The following is a 20,005-nucleotide window of genomic DNA, read 5'->3' on the forward strand; positions in this document are numbered from 1 at the left end:
CAAACAGAGAATTAGTGAACATAAAAGTTCAATCAGGAGAAACAACAGGGATTATCCAGTCGCTGTACATTTCAATGACATGAAGCATGACATTTCCACCTTTAGATTTTGTGGCATAGAGAAAGTTAAGATATCAGACAGGGGAGGTGATATTAATAATACTCTGAGTAAAAGAGAATGTTTTTGGATTTTCACCCTCCAGACATTGTTTCCAAAAGGACTTAATGATGAAATGCCTTTGTATAGCTTATTAAATATCGGTGATACTATCAAGAGCAGTGTGCGGTTTCCTTTTTCCTTCAGCTGATGAAGGCCAAGAAATTTGGCCTCAGGATCTCTTCACATTAAAATGACCATGATAAAATTCAAATGTGTTCATTGTCAGTAGCTTATGCCTGCCCATACCATAACCCCACTGCCACCATGGGGCACTCTGTTCACAATGTTGACATCAGCAAACCGCTTGTCCACAGGACTCCATACATGTGGTCTGCGGTTGTGAGACCTGGATGTACTCCCAAATTCTCTAAACGACATTGGAGGCGGCTTATGGTTGAGAAATGAACATTCAATTCTTTGGCAACAGCTCTGGTGGACATTCCTGCAATCAGCATGCCAGTTGCACACTCCCTCAACTTGAGACATCTGTGGCATTGTGTTGTGACAAAACTGCACATTTTAGAGTGGCCTTTTATTGTCCCCAGCACAAGTTGCACCTGTGTAATGTTCATGCTGTTTTATCCGCTTCTTGATATGCTACACCTGTCAGTTGGATGTATTATCTTGGAAAAGAGTCATGCTCACTACCTGGGATGTAAACAACTTTTTGTACAAATTTGGTGCATATGGAACATTTCTGGGATCTTTTATTTCAGCTCATGAAACATGGGACCAACACTTTACATGTTGTGTTTATATTTTTGTTCCGTGTAGTTCTGCATCGCCCACATTGTAGTGGAAATTTCCAGCGGCAAAAAATCACAAAGCAATACAGAGTTTGTATAGCAGTCAAAGTGAAACCGCAATGGGTTACACTTGCTATATACAGTGCATTCGGAAAGTATTCAGACCCCTTCACATTTTACACATTTTGTTACATTACAGCCTTATTCTAAAAAAGTTTTTAATAATCCGCATCAATCTACACACAATACCCTATAAGGATAGAGCGAAAACAGGTTTTTCGAAATTTTTGCAAATGTATAATAAAAAACAAATATCTTATTTACATAGGTATTCAGACCCTTTGCTATGAGACTCGAAATGGAGCTCAGGTGCATCCTGTTTACATTGAACATCCTTGAGATGTTTCTACAACTTGAGTGGAGTCCACCTGTAGTAAATTCAATTGATTGGAGATACTGGTGTGCAAAAGAGCAGAAAAGTAAATAAATAAAAGCAGTATGGGGGGTGAGGTAGGTAAATTGGGTGGGCTATATACCGATGAACTATGTACAGCTGCAGCGATCGGTTAGCTGCTCGGATAGCAGATGTTTAAAGTTGTTGAGGGAGATAAAAGTCTCCAACTTCAGAGATTTTTGCAATTCGTTCCAGTCGCAGGCAGCAGAGAACTGGAAGGAAAGGCGTCCAAATGAGGTTTTGGCTTTGGGGATGATCAGTGAGATACACCTGCTGGAGCGCGTGCTACGGGTGGGTGTAGCCATCGTGACCAGTGAACTGAGATAAGGCGGCACTTTACCTAGCATAGCCTTGTAGATGACCTGGAGCCAGTGGGTCTGACGACGAACATGTAGCGAGGGCCAGCCGACTAGGGCATACAGGTCGCAGTGGTGGGTCGTATAAGGTGCTTTAGTAACAAAACGGATGGCACTGTGATAAACTGCATCCAGTTTGCTGAGTAGAGTATTGGAAGCTATTTTGTAGATGACATCGCGAGGATCGGTAGGATAGTCAGTTTTACTAGGGTAAGTTTGGCGGCGTGAGTGAAGGAGGCTTTGTTGCGAAATAGAAAGCCGATTCTAGATTTTATTTTGGATTGGAGATGTTTGATATGAGTCTGGAAGGAGAGTTTGCAGTCTAGCCAGACACCTAGGTACTTATAGATGTCCACATATTCTAGGTCGGAACCGTCCAGGGTGGTGATGCTAGTCGGGCGTGCGGGTGCAGGCAGCGAACGGTTGAAAAGCATGCATTTGGTTTTACTAGCGTTTAAGAGCAGTTGGAGGCCACGGAAGGAGTGTTGTATGGCATTGAAGCTCGTTTGGAGGTTAGATAGCACAGTGTCCAAGGAAGGGCCAGAAGTATACAGAATGGTGTCGTCTGCGTAGAGGTGGATCAGGGAATTGCCCGCAGCAAGAGCAACATCATTGATATATACAGAGAAAAGAGTCGGCCCGAGAATTGAACCCTGTGGTACCCCCATAGAGACTGCCAGAGGACCGGACAACATGCCCTCCGATTTGACACACTGAACTCTGTCTGCAAAGTAGTTGGTGAACCAGGCAAGGCAGTCATTAGAAAAACCGAGGCTACTGAGTCTGCCGATAAGAATATGGTGATTGACAGAGTCGAAAGCCTTGGCCAGGTCGATGAAGACGGCTGCACAGTACTGTCTTTTATCGATGCCGGTTATGATATCGTTTAGTACCTTGAGCGTGGCTGAGGTGCACCCGTGACCGGCTCGGAAACCGGATTGCACAGCGAAGAAGGTACATTCTGAGTTTGACATATCTCGCTAAATCACTAATCCGGCTTTCTGGAATACCCCGCTGGTGATTGAGACGGGCATGGCATATGGTTTACATCGTTTTCATGCTCATTCAACCATTCAGTGACCACTTGTGGAATGGGCATTGTCATCCTGGAAGAGACCACTCCCATCAGGATATAAATTATTCACCATAGGTTGAAGGTGATCACTCAGAATGGCTGTGTATTTATTGGCACTAACCTTGCCCTCTAAGGGGTTGAGTGGACCTAAACCATGCCAGGAAAATGCACCCCACAGGTCACACCATAAGAGTTGCCAGAACCCTCATTTACTCAAGTGTTTCCTTTATTTGGGTAGTTACGTGTACATGTAGGCCTACACAAGATGCAATAAGGCAAAATCTGTTCAGAAGCATTATACTCAGGATCACACAATCATGTAATGTTATCATGGATAAAGATTTACTTTGGACAGATTACCAACTTCATTTAACATACCTATAATAAAACATGTTTTCTTGTGGTTGCTTAAAAAAATACAATATTTAACTTTAAACAGAATGGTTTCTGGATATTGTATTAAGACAATGCGTACAATTATTTAATGTTTTTGACAACAGTGGTCAACATATCAACTCTGAATATATAGCATTTTCAGAAATATCACATCAATGACATTGGCTGCTTTGTGGTGTATGGTAGGGTGAGCAATCTGACCATGGGAAACCACTTGTAGTCAGTTTTTGGCCTCCCCTGTGATTTAGGGAATGTGCTCTCGTGTGGCTTGACCTTTGAGCCTGCATTGAAGCCAATAGGCCAGCTCACTCAAAAAATTATCCCACAATTTTGTCCTGGAATAGTCCGATCACCCCCCCACTTGTCACTCATACTAGAAACTATTATCTGTTACCTGGTTTACAGCCATTGTATTGTAGTTATACAGCCATTGTATTGTAGTTACATGGATTTGGAAAGTTCTTTAAGGCCCTTCAAAATCTATATTCTCAAAGTAGTATCTTTAAAGATAGTCCTAGATGTGGAGATAACATTAACATATGATCTATGCAATGTATAGTTTCAGTATTTGACCTGATGGTATGGAGCGCTAATGTACTGTAAGTGGTTGCCTTTTAAATGGAATGAACCACAATGGGTGGTGTCTTTCTATATATATATGTAACAGTTTAACTTTATGGCGTCCCCTCGCCCCGGACGCGAACCAGGGACCCTCTGCACACATCAACAACAGTTACCCACGAAGCGTCGTTACCCATCGCTCCACCTTGCTCTGCAAGAGGCGCGGCTTTTGTGGAGCGATGGGTAACGATGCTTCGTGGGTGACTGTTGTTGATGTGTGCAGAGGGTCCCTGGTTCGCGCCCAGGTCGGGGCGAGGGGACGGACGTAAAGTTATACTGTTACATTGATGCTGTTGACCCGGATAACTGGTTGCTGCGGAAAAGGAGGAGGTCGAAAGGGGGGTGAATGTAACCGATGTGAAATGGCTAGCTAGTTAGCCATTTCACATATATATACAGTACCAGTCAAAAGTTTGGACACACCAACTCATTCAAAGATTTTTTAAACTATTTTCTACATTGTAGAATAATAGTGAACACATCAAAACTATGAAATAACACGATGGAATCATGTAGTAACCAAAAAAGTGTTAAACAAATCAAAATATATTTTACATTTGAGATTCTTCAAAGTAGCCACCCTTTTCCTTGATGACAGCTTTGCACACTCTTGGCATTCTCTCAACCAGCTTCACCTGGAAAGCTTTTCCAAAAGTCTTGCAGGAGTTCCCACATATGGGCCCACCCACTTGGGAGCCAGGCCCAGCCAATCAGAAGTTTTTCCACACGAAAGGGCTTTATTATAGATGGAAATACATCTGTTTCTTCAGTTTGTCGGGTGGAGGTGAAGAAGCAGGTGAAGAAGCCGGATGTTGAGGTCCTGGGCTGGCGTGGTTACATGTGGTCTGCAGTTGTGAATCCGGTTAGATGTACTGATAAATTATCTAAAACAACATTGAAAGTTTATGGTAGAGAAATGAACATTCAATTATCTGGCAACAGCTCTGGTGGACATTCCTGCAGTCAGCATGTCAATTGCAGACTCCTTAACTTGAGACATCTGTGGCGTTGTGTTGCGTGACAACTGCACATTTTAAGTGGCCTTTTATTTCCCCAGCACAAGGTGCACCTGTGTAATAATCATGCTGTTTAATCAGCTTCTTGACATGCGACACCTATCAGGTGGATGGATTATCTTGGCAAAGGAGAAATGCTCACTAACAGGAATGTAAACACATTTGTGCTAGATAATTTGAGAGAAATAAGCATTTTGGGCGTAGGGAACATTTCTGGGCTCTTTTATTTCAGCTCATGAAACATGAGACCACCACTTTACATGTTGCGTTTTATATTTTTGTTCAGTGTATATAAAAAACCTTAATCACAAAACAGTCCAGCTTTCTTCTCATAGAACAACCACTGTTATGGTTTCCTCTTTTTCTTCATTACCCTACAGTTGCTCGGGGACCTTGAAGACCCACCAACCATGTGTCTCTCATATAACTTCTCAGATCCATCTGATAGAAGTTAATATTTCTGAGAAGTTATATGAGAGACACATGGTTGATTGTGCCTTTTAATGTCCCCCGGCATCTGTAGGCTATAGTAGGTCAACTGGTGAGCAGATCTGTCAGATTAAGAGCTGTGGGAGTGGTGTTTCTAGAATAGTCTCTCTGCTCTAACATTATTTATCACTACAGCCAAAGATACCAGCATGTAATACCTTAATGACTCCTCAAAGTCCCTCAGGGTGAATTAAACATGTCAGAAGAGAGGAACATATAACATTGCTCTTCAGCAGATTTCCAAGAGTGAGGTCAAATAATAGTTATACTGTATGTAGCCTACAGTTTAGGTCAATATCATCTATTTGTTTTTCCTTACTCATTGATCACATCCAACCTCAAATCATCTCACACTATTAGCCGTGGTTTGTCGAAGATGATTGTATTGAAAAAAGTATTGGCATTTGGCTACAGTAGGCTACTTTCAACAGGAATCAGACGAAATATTAATATTGTGTGATTTACCTGATGACCTATAGATGGTGCTGTTCACAAGTAATTGAATAAGGCAGTGGACCAAGCAACAATTGTTTGGCATAATTCAATTAAATCTATTAATTCCACAGACAATTATGTTATGTCACGTAGAGTTGTAGCCTATGTGTTGAGTGATAATTAATGAAAAATATTTGATTCACATGGCCTGACCATAATTATCACTGTGAGCTAGAGACTCGTGTCTAGTCAGTAAAGGGTTAACGCCTGTAATTGGATGAATGGATATTGTGGTTCGCCACAACATCCGATTACACAGCGTTGGAGACCTCTCCAGAATAACCGGGAGGATTGCCTTTGTACCTTCCTGCCGGTCAGATAGCACACATTTTGGGGCTTTTGTTGCACTGTTTCTGACTAAAGTACATTTAACCAATTTACCGCCGATGATATTAGGCCTACCTCGTGAATTTGAAGGGGCAGGAAATATAATAATTATATCTTCGTTGCAATGGCAGAGTGTTATCTACGATGTCCTTCGCTGTCTTCGGGAAAGTTCTTGAGCGAAATTGTTGATGCACTTGGTTTGATCAAGGGATTGCTTTGGGAATTTTCGTTCCGGCGTTGGTAAACTCCTCGAGAGACGAGGGATTTGAAGCTGCAACAGGTAGGTCGCAAACTGGATGGAAACAAAGTAGACACGTTATGGTTGCCAAATGGTTACAATTTTGTAACAATTCGACTTGTGTTTGCGTCTGTTCCATTGTGTCGATAATGACCTGGATATCAGCCAGGGTAGGTTTAACCATAGGCGTAACTACGACTCCATGAATGTAAGATCAAACATGCATGGTGAGTTATGTTGAGTGACTATCTCCTGGCACATTATTAAATTGTGTTTGGATTCACATGTGATTTAAATACCCTTTGTAATGTGTATTTAAGACCGTGGAACAATCCATTTATCCATGGGCTACTGTAGGCTACACTCCTCTTCAATGGATATAATCTATTAGGCTACTGCTATTCGACAGCAAGCTATTTGGCAAACATTCACGGTTCGTGTAAAACTGTAAAGTGAATTTGAGATTAACGTTGAGTAGGCCAACTGAGCAAGTGCTTTGTCTGTCAATCTTTTTCAATAACTCAACTTTAAGGCTATTAGTTGTATTGTGAGCAGAACTGCTAATACCCATAGGCTAAATTACACACAGGATAGATTGGGGAACCTCCAATTGAAGATGCATTGCTCTGTTGTAATATGAGAACAACCCCACCCTTTTTTAAAAGCATGTGTAATTTCATGGAAATATAGATTTTCAGAACCATTAAGCACGATCACTGACATGCCTGATCCTAGCATACTTTGATTAAGCAAGGAGTTGGTACACAATATCTTGCTTAGTGAGACTATGGCTAGTCTGATACTTGAGCTGGTTATTGTTCAACGAAACTGCTTTCTTTATTCAACAGATTGGGACTTGTTCTGGTCTCATTTATTGCAGTGTAGCCTATATGCACAGCCATTCTCTAAGGACTGGTTTGGGAAACAATGGCTTGGACATGGTACACTATGTTAATGTGTGACACATCACCTTGAAACAATGCCCGTAAGGCACACTGCATTAGACCCTGTGTGTCTTATACTGTAGTCTGTGGTGGTCTCACACTTGCTGCCAAGCTTTCTCATTGCTTAAATAACCCTTCCTGCTGTATTCTATCTTGAGCCTGGAGTGCAGGATTTTTCTCAATGCCAGCTCTATGAGAACTGTGGTTTAGAAATGAGAGATTCAGTCCGTCTGCAAGTAGCTAAAACGGTCAGCCTTTCCTTAGGCTTGTTTTGTGTAGGCCAGTACTAACTGCACTCTGTCCATTGATAGTTGACATTGCTTTTCACTCCTTCCTACATTAGTTTCAAGGATTGTACGAGGGAATCATCTGAAGTACAGAGATATTCAACACCAGTCCTTCAGGGCCTCAGTACTGCTGGTTCTTTTTTTTCTTCATTGTTGTTGAAGACAACCTGTATTGATTGACACCTCCAGAGATTTTAGCACAGAGCAGACTACAGTGTGTTTTTATTCCTTTGTTCTAAGTAGTTATTGGACATAGGTTGTGGAACAAACATGTCTTTGTTTCTCATTACCAACACTGGGATTTGAGGTTCACTTGGCCCTCTAGGGTAGGGTACATGGCGCTGTGCTGTTGCCAAACAGTGTATCATTTTACTGGGGTAAGTGCTCCATGGAAGATTTGCAGCAATGCCAACCATTGGGCTTGAATTCTGGATGTTTCACTTTAGACTTGAGGTGGCATTTTTAGTTATATTATTGCGTGTGCAACTGCAATCGACCAGCCACTAAATATTCTTTAATCTTTTAAACAATTAATCAAATGTTCAACTTGGAAAAAATGTAAAGTATGAGATTCACCTCAGGAACTGTATACACAACATTTATGTAAACATTCCTGTGTTGGTTGGTGACAGTGGAGAACACTTTGCACCACTGTCCTATTCACAGGGTTTTCCAAAATCTACCCCCCCCCCTACACAGCTTATGAAAATAATCAAAGCTTGATAATGAGTTGGTTATTTGAATCAGCTCTATAGTGCTAGGGCAAAAACCAAAGTGTGCCCCCAGGACTGAGTTTGGGGAAACCCTGATATCCAAATCCATTAGCCTGCCTTTGTCAGCATTGGACTGCTTATGTAATTAAAACAGGTCTCTCATTGAAATAATCCATGACTGATATGCCTGATCACTGAAGCCATGTGCTTCAGTGGAGTGTCATTTGGATCTGTTAATTCAAAGGGATGGGCTAGTTCAACCAATGTACTAATTTACTCCATGACGGGCTACCTAGAACTTCAACCGACAGGTCACATACTCAACATGTGGGTTTGGTTTAGTGTTAGCATCCTTGAGTGCAAAACAATTTGAGTGGTTGGATCCCTGTTTGCGTGCCCCAAACATGTGTATCAACTCAAAGTAACTTGTTATCAATGAATGGATATAAGGAATGATTTAATTTAGGAAATGCAGTTTTTTGACAGGGAGGATGTCTCAGTTCTGGTAAGCGGCCATATGCTACAGCTAGTGAGAGAAGCATGATTAATGTTAGCCTGATGTAGCGAAGGAATGTCTAAAATGCAATGGGGGATTGTCACCTGCCTTCAGTTTCTTTGGTTGTCTACACTTGATACTTACATGCGAATTCTGCTATCAGAGTACGAAGATCGCTTTGGCCTGATTTTGTGTGTAGATCTGGTTGACCACTTCAGAAGGTGGTCAGAGGTGCGTTGTGTGTGCATTTCTCCTCTGTCTGGATGGAATCCGGATACCAAAAGTGCATTCAGTGGGTGACGTCATCAGCACTCCTCCCACAAGTCTCCAGAAAACTTGTGTTTTGGGACCGAGAGGCACCTTTTCATTACAACTTTGGCGGAAATATGTTCCTTGTGTGTGAGGAATGTGTTTGCTGGCCTTATGCTAGCCAGCTAGTAAATATTTAGAATGTTTTTTTTTGTTTTTTTTAGCTAGTTATGCAATCCCTTTAGTGTTGCTTGCTGGCTAGATAGCTACAGTAGTTACTAGTGCCATCAGTTGTTAAAATAATTTATTCTAACCCCTGGTTGAAATTGAGAATGTTTGGTGTATTTGTTTGAATTACAACTGCAAAAGACAATGTAATGACATTTTAAGATTTTTCACTTCAATGTTACTTTTTGTTATTTTTATGAAGGCCTGGACTAAATTATTCAAAGTCCATTTGGTTGAATCAAGTGATTCTCATTTGTATAATTTCTCACCTCTGGTAAGTTGCAGGTGTGTACAGGGTAAAAATAGCCGTTGAACCAGTTTTGAAAAGAGAACCGAACATTCTGCTACATTTTAAAGTGCACGGGTGCCAATATATTTGACCACACCTGTAAATAACCTTGTCTAACCCAGGGTTGGTAACTTAACATTGGGGCTGAAGTTACAACATTTCTATGGCGTTCAAACGGATTCCTTCTCTTTGATTCTTTGCAGGTTATTTTAGATGTGATCCTGACCTTCCATAGTTGGAGGGTCTCTTCCAAGACCACCACACTGTGTAGTTTTCCAGCACACCCATGACTGGTTTTCCAATGGCATTTCACTCTCTAATTCAGAATCTGCCACCTTTTGGAGCCAGGACTTATTATAACCATCTGACTGCCAGCCTCATACTCTGACTGTGAGTGGTTCTTCTCCACTGCTCATGCTGTGCTCCTCTATACTCTATCTCTCCCTGTTCTCCTCAGTTAGTTCTCACACTCTGCCCCTCTCTTCCAGTGCCACAGAGAAAGCCAAGTTCCTCAACAGGGACCTCTCTTCCAGTGCCACAGAGAAAGCCAAGTTCCTCAACGGGGACCTCATCTTTGACCTCATCTTATCTCAATTAATTTAGTCTTGGGTAAGTCCTCTTCGGGTTCCACTCCTATGCAATTTGTGGATAATGCATTTTTATGTTTTATTTTTTTGCTCTGCTATATTTGTCTGACTGAATATTATTGGGTAGGTTGTCTGACCTTTTGTGGATGGACTGTTTCCCCATTGCTATGAGGTTTATGTCATCTCCCTCAGTTATTCTTCACCTCTACCATGATTCATACAAGAATGCCTGGCCTCTTAATCCAATAATTAGAATGTGTGAAGTTTTTCTCCTCGAAACAAGTGTTACTCAGTCACTATTGATGGTAATCAATGAAATAATATTAATAGTAATATTCTGAGTTCTTATGCCATACATTTTAAGGCTTTAATAGTATTCAGCACAAGTATTTCCTTTGCTGTGTTAATGTCTATTCCATGTTGTAGCAACACAATTGTTTGCTTTGGTTTGTGAAACACTGAGTATCACCTTGTGTTCTTCAGTGCAGGACTGATCTATATTTAGGAGTTGTGCATTCGGAAAGTATTCAGACCCCTTGACTTTTCCACATTTTGTTACGTTACAGCCTTATTCTAAAATGTATTAAATAACACGTTTTCCTCATCAATACCCCACAAAGACAAAGTATTGCATTTTAATTTTGAAATTGTATTTAAAATGACAAACTGAATTACCTTATTTACATAAGTATTCGAGAAGATGGCGCCGAAGAACATGGCTGATGTTTTACATTCTCCCAACCAATTGTGCAATTTTTTTGGTGTAACTTATTGTGTACATAATGTTGCTGCTACCGTCTCTTATGACCGAAAAAAAAAAACCTCTGGACATCAGAAAAGCGATTACTCACCGCGGACTGGAAGAAACTTTTTCCTTTAACGAGTCTGACTAGAAGGATATCCTGCTTTCACTGGAACAGGCCCAGATCCACACCTTGTGCGTGAATAAAAGATGCCAGAAAAGGGGACGCAAATCAGGGATCCTTCTGAGAAGCCGGAGGCGAGCGAGTAAACTCCCAATGCCTTCCGTTCTTCTTGTTTGATGACATACTAAGATTATCCTACCAATGGGACATTAAAAACTGTAACATTTTATGTTTCACCGAGATGTGGCTGAACGAAGAAATTGACAATACTGAGCTGGCGGGATTTTCCATGCATCGGCAGAACAGAGACGCTACCTCTGGTAAGACGAGGGATGGGAGTGTCTTTTTGTCAATAACAGCTGGAGAGATGTCTAATATTAAAGAAGTCTCGAGGTATTGCTTGCCTGAGAATACCTCATGATAAGCTGTCGACCACACTATCTACCATGAGTTCTCATCAGTATTATTCATAGCCGTTTATTTACCACCACAAAGCGAAGCTGGCACTAAGACCGTTCTCATCCAACTCTGAAAGGCCATAAGCAAAGAAGAAAATGCTCACCCAGAAGCGGCACTCCTAGTGGCCGGGGACTTTAATGCAGGCAAACTTTAATCAGTTTTACCACATTTTTACCAACATGTCACATGTGCAACCAGGGGGGGAAAATCCTAGTCCACCTTTACTCCACACACAGATGCATACAAAGCTCTCCCCCGCCCTCCATTTGGAAAATCTGACCACAATTCTATCCTGATTCCTGCTTACAAGCAAAAACTAAAGCAGGAAGTACCAGTGACTCACTCAATACAGAAGTGGTCAGATGACGCGGATGCTACACTACAGGACTGTTTTGCTAGCACAGACTGGACTATGTTCTGGGATATATCCAATGGCATTGAGGAATACACCTCAGTCATCGACTTAATCAATAAGTACATCAATGACATCATCCCCACAGTGACTGTATGTACATATCCCAACCAGAAGCCATGGATTACAGGCAACATCCGCATCTAGCTAAAGGTTAGAGCTGCCACTTTCAAGGAGCGGGAGACAAATCCGGACGCTTATAAGAAATCCCGCTATGCCCTCAGACGAACGATCAAACAAGCAAACTGTCAATACAGGATTAAGATTGTATCATACTGCTCTGAAGCTGGTCGAATGTGGCAGGGCTTAAAAACTATTAGGGGCTATGAAGGGAAACCCAGACGCAAGCTGCCCAGTGACGCAAGCCTAGCAGACGAGCTAAATGCCTTATTATGCTCGCTTTGAGGCGAGCAACACTGAAGCATGCACGAGACCACCAGCTGTCCTGGATGACTATGATAACGCTCTTGGTAGCCGACGTGAACAAAACCTTTTAAACAGGTCAACATTCACAAAGCCGCTGGGCCAGACAGATTACCAGACCAACTGGGAAGTGACTTCACTGACATTTTCAACCGCTCTCTGACCGAGTCTGTAATACCTACATGTTTCAAGCAGACCACCATAGTCCCTGTGCCCACTCACAGCGGTAGCCATGAAGTGCTTTGAAAGGCTGGTCATGGCTCACATCAACAGCATCCTCCCGGACACCCTAGACCCACTCCAATTCGCATACCACCCCAACAGATCCACAGATGACGCAATCTCAATCGCACTCCACACCACCCTTTCTCACCTGGACAAAAGGAACACCTATGAGCTGTAGCCTATGAACAGCACTATCAACAGAGTTTAACACCATAGTGCCCTTAAAGCTCATTACTAAGCTAAGGACCCAGGGACTAAACACCTCCCTCTGTAACTGGATCCTGGACTTCCGGATGGGCTGCCCCAGGAAGTAAGGGTAGGTAACAACACATCTGCCACGCTGATCCTCAACACTGGTGCCCCTCAGGGGTGTGTACTTAGTCTCCTCCTGTATTCCCTGTTCACCCACGACTGCGTGGCCAAGCACAACTCCAACACCATCAAGTTTGCTGACGACACAACAGTGGTAGGCCTGATCACTGACAACAATGAGACGGCCTATAGGGAAGAGGTCAGAGACCTGGCAGTGTGGTGCCAGGACAACAACCGTTCCCTCAATGTGAGCAAGACAAAGGAGCTGATCGTGGACTACAGGAAAAGGTGGTCCGAACGGGCCCCCATTAACGTCGACGGGGCTGTGGTGGAGCTGGTCGAGAACTTGAAGTTCTCGACCAGAACTTGAAATATACCAAGACAGTCGTTAAGAGGGCACAACAAAACCTTTCACCCTCAGGAGACTGAAAAGATTTGGCATTGGTCCCTAGATCCTCAATTTTCTACAGCTGCACCATCGAGAGCATCCTGACCGGTTGCATCGCCGCCTAGTATTGCAACTGCTCGGAATCTGACCATAAGGTGCTACAGAGGGTAGTGCGAACGGCCCAGTACATCACTGGGGCCAAGCTTCCTGCCATCTGGGACCTATACAGGCGCGCACACACCTGTCTATATTAGGTCCCTCAGTTTTTATATTTTTTATTTACAGTTGATGTCGGAAGGTTTCACACTTAGGTTGGAGTCATTTAAAACTCGTTTTTCTACTACACATTTCTTGTTAACAAACTATAGTTTTGGAAAGTCGGTTAGGACATCTACTTCATGCATGACACAAGTCATTTTTCCAACAATTGTTTACAGACAGTTTATTTCACTTATAATTCACTATCACAATTCCAGTGGGTCAGAAGTTTACATACACTAAGTTGACTGTGCCTTTAAACAGCTTGGGAAATTCCAGAAAATGATGTCATGGCTTTAGAAGCTTCTGATAGGCTAATTGACATCATTTGAGTCAATTGGAGGTGTACCTGTGGATGTATTTCAAGGCCTACCTTCAAACTCAGTGCCTCTTTGCTTGACATCATGGGAAAATCTAAAGAAATCAGCCAAGACCTCAGGAAAAAAAATTGTAGACCTCCACAAGTCTGGTTCATCCTTGGGAGCAATTTCCAAACGCCTGAAGGTACCTGACCTAAGACAGGGATATTTTTACTAGGATTAAATGTCAGGAATTGTGAAACTGAGTTTAAATGTATGTAGCTAAGGTGTATGAACTTCCGACGGTAACTAGGCAAGTCAGTTAACAATTTCTTAGTTGACAGTGCCTGTCGGGGAAAAAAACAAACCATGAGGTCAAAGGAGTTGTCCGTTGAACTCTGAGACAGAATTGTGTTGAGGCAAAACAAATCTGCAGCATTGTGGCCTCCATTCAATAATGGAAGAAGTTTGGAACCACCAAGACTCTTCCTAGAGCTGGCCGCCTGGCCAAACCAAGCAATCGGGGGAGAAGGGCCTTGGTCTGGGTGGTGTTCAACAATCCAATGGTCTCTCTGACAGCGCTCCAGAGTTACTCCGTGGAGATGGGGGAGAACCTTCCAGAAGGACAACCATCTTTGCAGCACTCCACCAATCAGGCCTTTTAATGGTAGTGGCCAGATGGTAGCTGCTCTTCAGTAAAAAGCACATGACAGCCCGCTTGGAGTTTGCCAAATGGCATTTAAAGGCTCTGACCATGAGAAAGAAGACAGCGCAGGAGTAGCTTCGGGACAAGTCTCTGAATGTCCTTGAGTGGCCCGGACTTGATCCCGATCGGACATCTCTGAAGAGACCTGACAGAGCTTGACATGATCTGCAGAGAATGGGAGAAACTCTCCAAATACAGGTTTATTTTTATTTAACTAGGCAAGTCAGTTGAGAATATAATCTTATTCACAATGATGGCTTACCTGGGAACAATGGGTTAACTGCCTTGTTCAGGGGCAGAACAACTGATTTTTACCTTGTCAGCTCGGGGATTTGATCCAGCGACCTTTCGGGTTACCCGGCCTAACGCTTTAACCACTAGGCTACCTGCCGCCCCATCAACAGGTGCCAAGCTTGTAGCGTCATACCCAATAAGACTCAAGGCTGTAATCGTTGCCAAAGGCGCTTCAATAAAGTACTGAGTAAAGGGTCTGAATACTTATGATATTTCTGTTTATTTTTTTTTTATGAATGAGAAATTGTGAGGATTGAGGAAAACAAATTAATCCATTTTAGAATAAGGCTGTAACGTAACAAAATGTGCAAAAAGTCAAAGGGTCTGAATACTTTCCGAATGCACTGTATGCTGAAGAAATCAAACAAGGACATTTTGAGGATTCTATGCTTGCTCAGACTTTGAACTGCACTTTCAGTGAAAATAATAGCTGCCCATGCTGCTCGTATACATTAATCAGATTAATGACTACAAGTTTCCAGTGTGGTTTATGAGCTCTTGGCTTCTCCTTTTTAATCTGAACCAATTTTGGAGGTAACGGGAGCCAATGTTCAGTTTCTTACTCTGTCAGCATGGGTAACATCCCGAGGAGAGACGTATAACTTAATCTCTCCAGGTAGTGTTTCTAGCTCTAGGTTTTGTCATTTTATTAATCTAGCTGGAATGTTTGTCTCTAAGCAATGTAAGTAAACCAGTTCCACATGCTACGAGTTGTTCTCAAAACCCCATCTAAGGGTGAGGGGGGCGGAGGGGTGGAAGCTCCCATAATGCGTTCTGAATGTGCTGCCATTTGGTATCCAGTTTCCCGCTATGTGGTTTAGTCCTTGGCCTACTGGCTCTGTCTTGAGACGACTAGTGCCCTTTTCCATGAAGGGTTCAGCAGTGTTTGACCCAAATCCCTCTGACTGCTACACAGGATCTGCTGTCTTCTGTCAGCCATCCCTGTCAGCCATGCCCCCGCTGAGGATTTCATCTCCCAGAGATTTAAACAGAATAATTCCAGTTCTGCTAAGTGATCTGGATGAGCTGAGCATACTGCCTAAAAGTCGGTGACCGGTGGAACGTCAACATCCTCTGACACAGGGATGTTGTCCAAATGAAGGCCTGCAGCACATGGTCTGTTGCTTCTGGGCCTGTGTGGAAGTTTGTTGCTCAGCTCACACTTATGGTGGTTATGTGCTTTCAAGTGTCAGGGGTCTTCCTTAATGCTTGTCATGTACTTTGTTTTCCACAGCATTTGGGAAAACTCATGGTGCTTTAAATGTTTTTGTTAGACAATATACATTGAATAGAAAAGGCACAGTCAGGCAAAGACCTAATTGAATTCCACCTATTTTTTTTTCTTTTCAATATTATCAATATTTTTTAATTTGAATTTTATAGGTTTCAACAAATGCTAAAGATTGAGCATGTAATCTCTGAGTAAAGGCTACATGCAAAGTGACCCAGATGTCATGGGTATGATTCTGCAGCCTGTCATGTTTACCGACTTAATCTTTTGTAGTGTGAATTGTGTGTACTCTAAGTGGTTGCTCTGCCTTTGAATTTATTTGTGATTTAAATATATCAGTTTGGCAAAGCCATCTGTTCGATTTCCCCCTCATGTTCCGTTAAAGGACACCAATATCTCTAGATTCCATACATTTATGGCATCTGTATAAAAACATGACATATTAGTATCTATTGAATCTGAGCCTCTGGCCCCTCCAGAGACTAAATCTGTATGTTGAATCCAATGTGACCTAGATATTCAAGCTGCTGATATGTCTTATGCCGTCAGCTGGTCATTGACTGGAGATTAGTGATGTTTGACCACTCCTTTACCCTCCCTACGAGCTGCTAGTTTTCCACCATGGTTCAAGGCGTACATTACTTTACCCTGGGCTTCAATCACTTTTGTCATGCTGCATCCCCAACTTTTCCACTCTTGAGATGGGTCAAAGATATTTACTTTTCAATTAGCATGCCTTGCTGAAGTGAGCCTCTCATAGATGTTCCTGTTTTGACATGTTTGTGGAAAATGCCTCTCCTGCTAGCATACATTCTGCTGCCTGACAGCACGGCCCCACCTCTCCTACCCAGCAGAAAGTTGAGGGATATTGAATGTCTGAACTGTCTCCCACAATGAGCCTCTTCTCTGCCTCTTCATCCCAAGCAGTCCATCCATGATGATCTGTTAATATCAGTCCTGTGTGAATGTAAACAAGCAGCTTATCACACTAAATGCTGTCACACTAACTGTCTGACTGAGGTCTGGCAATTCTCACCAAGGGTATTCTAAGGAAATTGTGTGTGTAACACTTATCATTTAACAGTAGCTCGATTTCCATCCAATTGTGCCATTTCTCATGCGAATATTCTAGAATCTGCATTAAAAAAAAATGTATGTTTCCACCGAATGGACTTGTTGCGGCTTAAAATCAGTCCACCAAATGGACTTGTTGCGGCTTAAAATCAGTGCGTGATGATGAAGCGCGCACAATGTACTTTTTCACATCCGTTCTCATGTACCGAATAAAAATCAAGTTCCCTGTGCAATTTCAACTCTACCGATTAAAAAAATATATATATATATATATTTAAAAAAATTAAAAAAATTGTCACAATGCAACAGTTTAAATAGAAAATGTGCCTGCTCTGATCTTGGCACCTGCGCTCTAGCCATCAGCTTGCAGATACAGTGCAGGTAGGCTGTGCAGGTTGGCTAGTCTACTAATGAGATTATTATGGATAAGAGCGAGAATACTTTTGTCAGTCAGGCATCGACCATCATGTCGATATTTATTGGAAAGCAGCATCAAGCTCATCACCTTGTACTTTCACCACTTAACTTAAGCTGTCGTGATTTTCTTTTTATATACAATATGACTTTACTCGCATGAAAAATATGGTTAATGTCTATCATATTTGTAGGTCCGTTACCTGTATGAATTCTAAGAATAATGGTGTAGCATATGTCCACTACATGCATATGTATGTGGACACATGCTCGTCGAAACACCTCATTCCAAAATAATAGGCATATGGAGTTGGTCCCCCATTTTCTGCTATAACAGCCTCCACTCTTCTGGTCAGGCTTTCCACTAGATGTTGGAACATTGCTGTTGGGACTTGCTCCAATTCAGCCAAGAGCATTAGTGAGGTTGGTCTTTTAGGCCTGGCTCTGTTGACATTCCAATTCAGTCTAAATGTGTTTGATGGGGTTGAGGTCAGTCAGGGCTCTGTGCAGGCAAGTATTGTTCTTCCACCTATCTCACTTTGTGCACCGGAGCATTGTCATGCTTAAACAGGAAAGGGCCTGCCACGCAGTTGAAAGCACAGAGTCCTCTAGAATGTAGTTAATGCTGTAGCATTAAGATTTCCCTTCACTGGAAATAAGGGGCCTAGCCTGAACCATGAAACAGCCCCAGACCATTATTCCTCCTCCACCAAACCTTACAGTTAATGCTACCTTCCCCACTGCATAGTGTCATACTGGCATCCGCCTAACCCAGATTCATCCGTCAGACTGCCAGATGGTGAAGCGTGATTCATTACTCCAGAGAACGTGTTTCCATTGCTCCAGAGTCCAATGGTGGCGAGCTTGACACCACTCCAGCCGGCGCTTGGCACTGCTCCATGGTGATCTTAGGCTTGTGTGCGGCTGCTCTGCCACGGAAACCCATTTCACGAAGCTCTTTACGAACAGTTCTTGTGCTGACGTTGCTTCCAGGGGCAGTTTGGAACTCAGTAGTGAGTGTTGCAACTGTGCTTCAGCACTCGGCGGTGCCGTTCTGTGAGCTTGTATGGCCTACAACGGCTGAGCCGTTGTTGCTCCAAGACGTTTTCACTTCACAATAACAGCACTTGACCGGGCATTTCTAGCAGGGCAGAAATTTGCCGAATTTACATGTTGGGAAGGTGGCATCCCATGAAGGTGCTACGTGAAGTCACTGAGGTTTTCAGTAAGGCCATTTGACTGCCAATGTTTCTCGATGGAGATGGTATGGCTGTGCTGAATTTTTATACACCTGTCAGCAACGGGTGTGGCTGACATGGCCAAATCCAGTAATTTGAAGGGGTGTCAATATACTTGTGTTTTAAATTTTGTATAGCTAGTTAGGTGTGTCGCGCCCTTCCCAACCTACCGTTTTGTCGTCAAACCCTTTTTTGCAAAGTGACTTATTTTTCCATTTCCCTTGTGGGTTTTCAGACTTGATAGTAGGGCTGTCCCCGACTAAGAAAAGAAAATATATATATTTATTATTATAATAATCTTTGTCGACTGAGAGTCATCTGTTCTTTTAGACCAATCGATTGGTTGAAATTTTAAAACATGTATTTTTCTATATAGACACACACCCGGTTTCAATTAAATGTAACTATATGTAGGCTACTTTGCCTGATGCAATTAAAAATCAAGACACATTACTAAAAGACCATGATCAATATAGCTGAACCAGAAGAAAAAATACTTTAACCAGGCACTGTACACCTGGCGAGCAAAGTCAGCTTGCATGCGCCCAAACACTCCCCTAACCCGGACGATGCTGGTCCAATTGTGCGACGCCTCATGGGTCTCCCGGTCACAGCCGACTGTGACAGCCTGGGATTGAACCTGGGTCTGTGACGCCTCAAGCACTGTGATGCAGTGCCTTAGACCGCTGCACCACTCGGGAGGCCCAAAATTATAAACTCGTGCCCTGAATGCAGATTGGCTGACAGCCGTGGTTTATCAGACCGTATACCATGGGTATGAGAACCATTTGTTTCTTTCTGCTCGAACTATGTTCGTGACCAGCCATGGCCTGTCTGAAAGGAACTTGAAACATTGTATCAACTATTAACTTGGATCCAGCCTGAAACTTGCTAGCGAACCTGCAGCTTTGTATTAAAATATTATGGGCCCTCAGTTTCCGCCAGTGAGCTCCGGACAGACACACAGCTGTAGGCTATTTGCGCAAGGGATAAACGTAATCAGGTATGCCTTTTTTATTACAGTTCCACCGGATCAGTGCATGAAATGTTTTCCACTTGGTTATCAAAAGGGAGAAAGCTGGGAACATTTTTCAAATGAGCTACTTTGAGGAGCTATTGTCATTCTCAATGGATAAAAACAGATTTTGTTTTCAAGCTTTTTTTTTAAAGGGCAGGGTAGCCTAGTTAGAGCGTTGGACTAGTAACCAAATGTTGCAAGATCGAATCCCCGAGCTGACAAG

The 20,005-nt window shown here is 42.6% G+C and overlaps 1 protein-coding gene across 10 annotated transcripts in view; it reads left to right on the plus strand.

The window, feature by feature from the left end:
* Positions 1-5,995: 5,995 nt before the first annotated feature.
* The window catches only part of LOC139576261 (protein kinase C and casein kinase II substrate protein 3-like), a 31,207-nt gene continuing 17,197 nt past the window's right edge, over positions 5,996-20,005 (plus strand). For 3 of the 10 annotated variants that reach the window (XM_071402093.1, XM_071402100.1, XM_071402101.1), the window contains exons 1-2: positions 5,996-6,414; positions 10,067-10,187. The gene's annotated coding sequence lies outside the window, so the exon portion shown is untranslated. Of the gene's footprint in view, positions 6,415-9,781; positions 9,969-10,066; positions 10,188-20,005 lie in introns of all 10 variants that reach the window. The other 7 variants (XM_071402095.1, XM_071402094.1, XM_071402096.1 and 4 more) reach the window with 7 other exon arrangements.

The sequence above is a fragment of the Salvelinus alpinus genome, chromosome 5, assembly GCF_045679555.1.
Source record: "Salvelinus alpinus chromosome 5, SLU_Salpinus.1, whole genome shotgun sequence".
Lineage (NCBI taxonomy): Eukaryota > Metazoa > Chordata > Actinopteri > Salmoniformes > Salmonidae > Salvelinus > Salvelinus alpinus.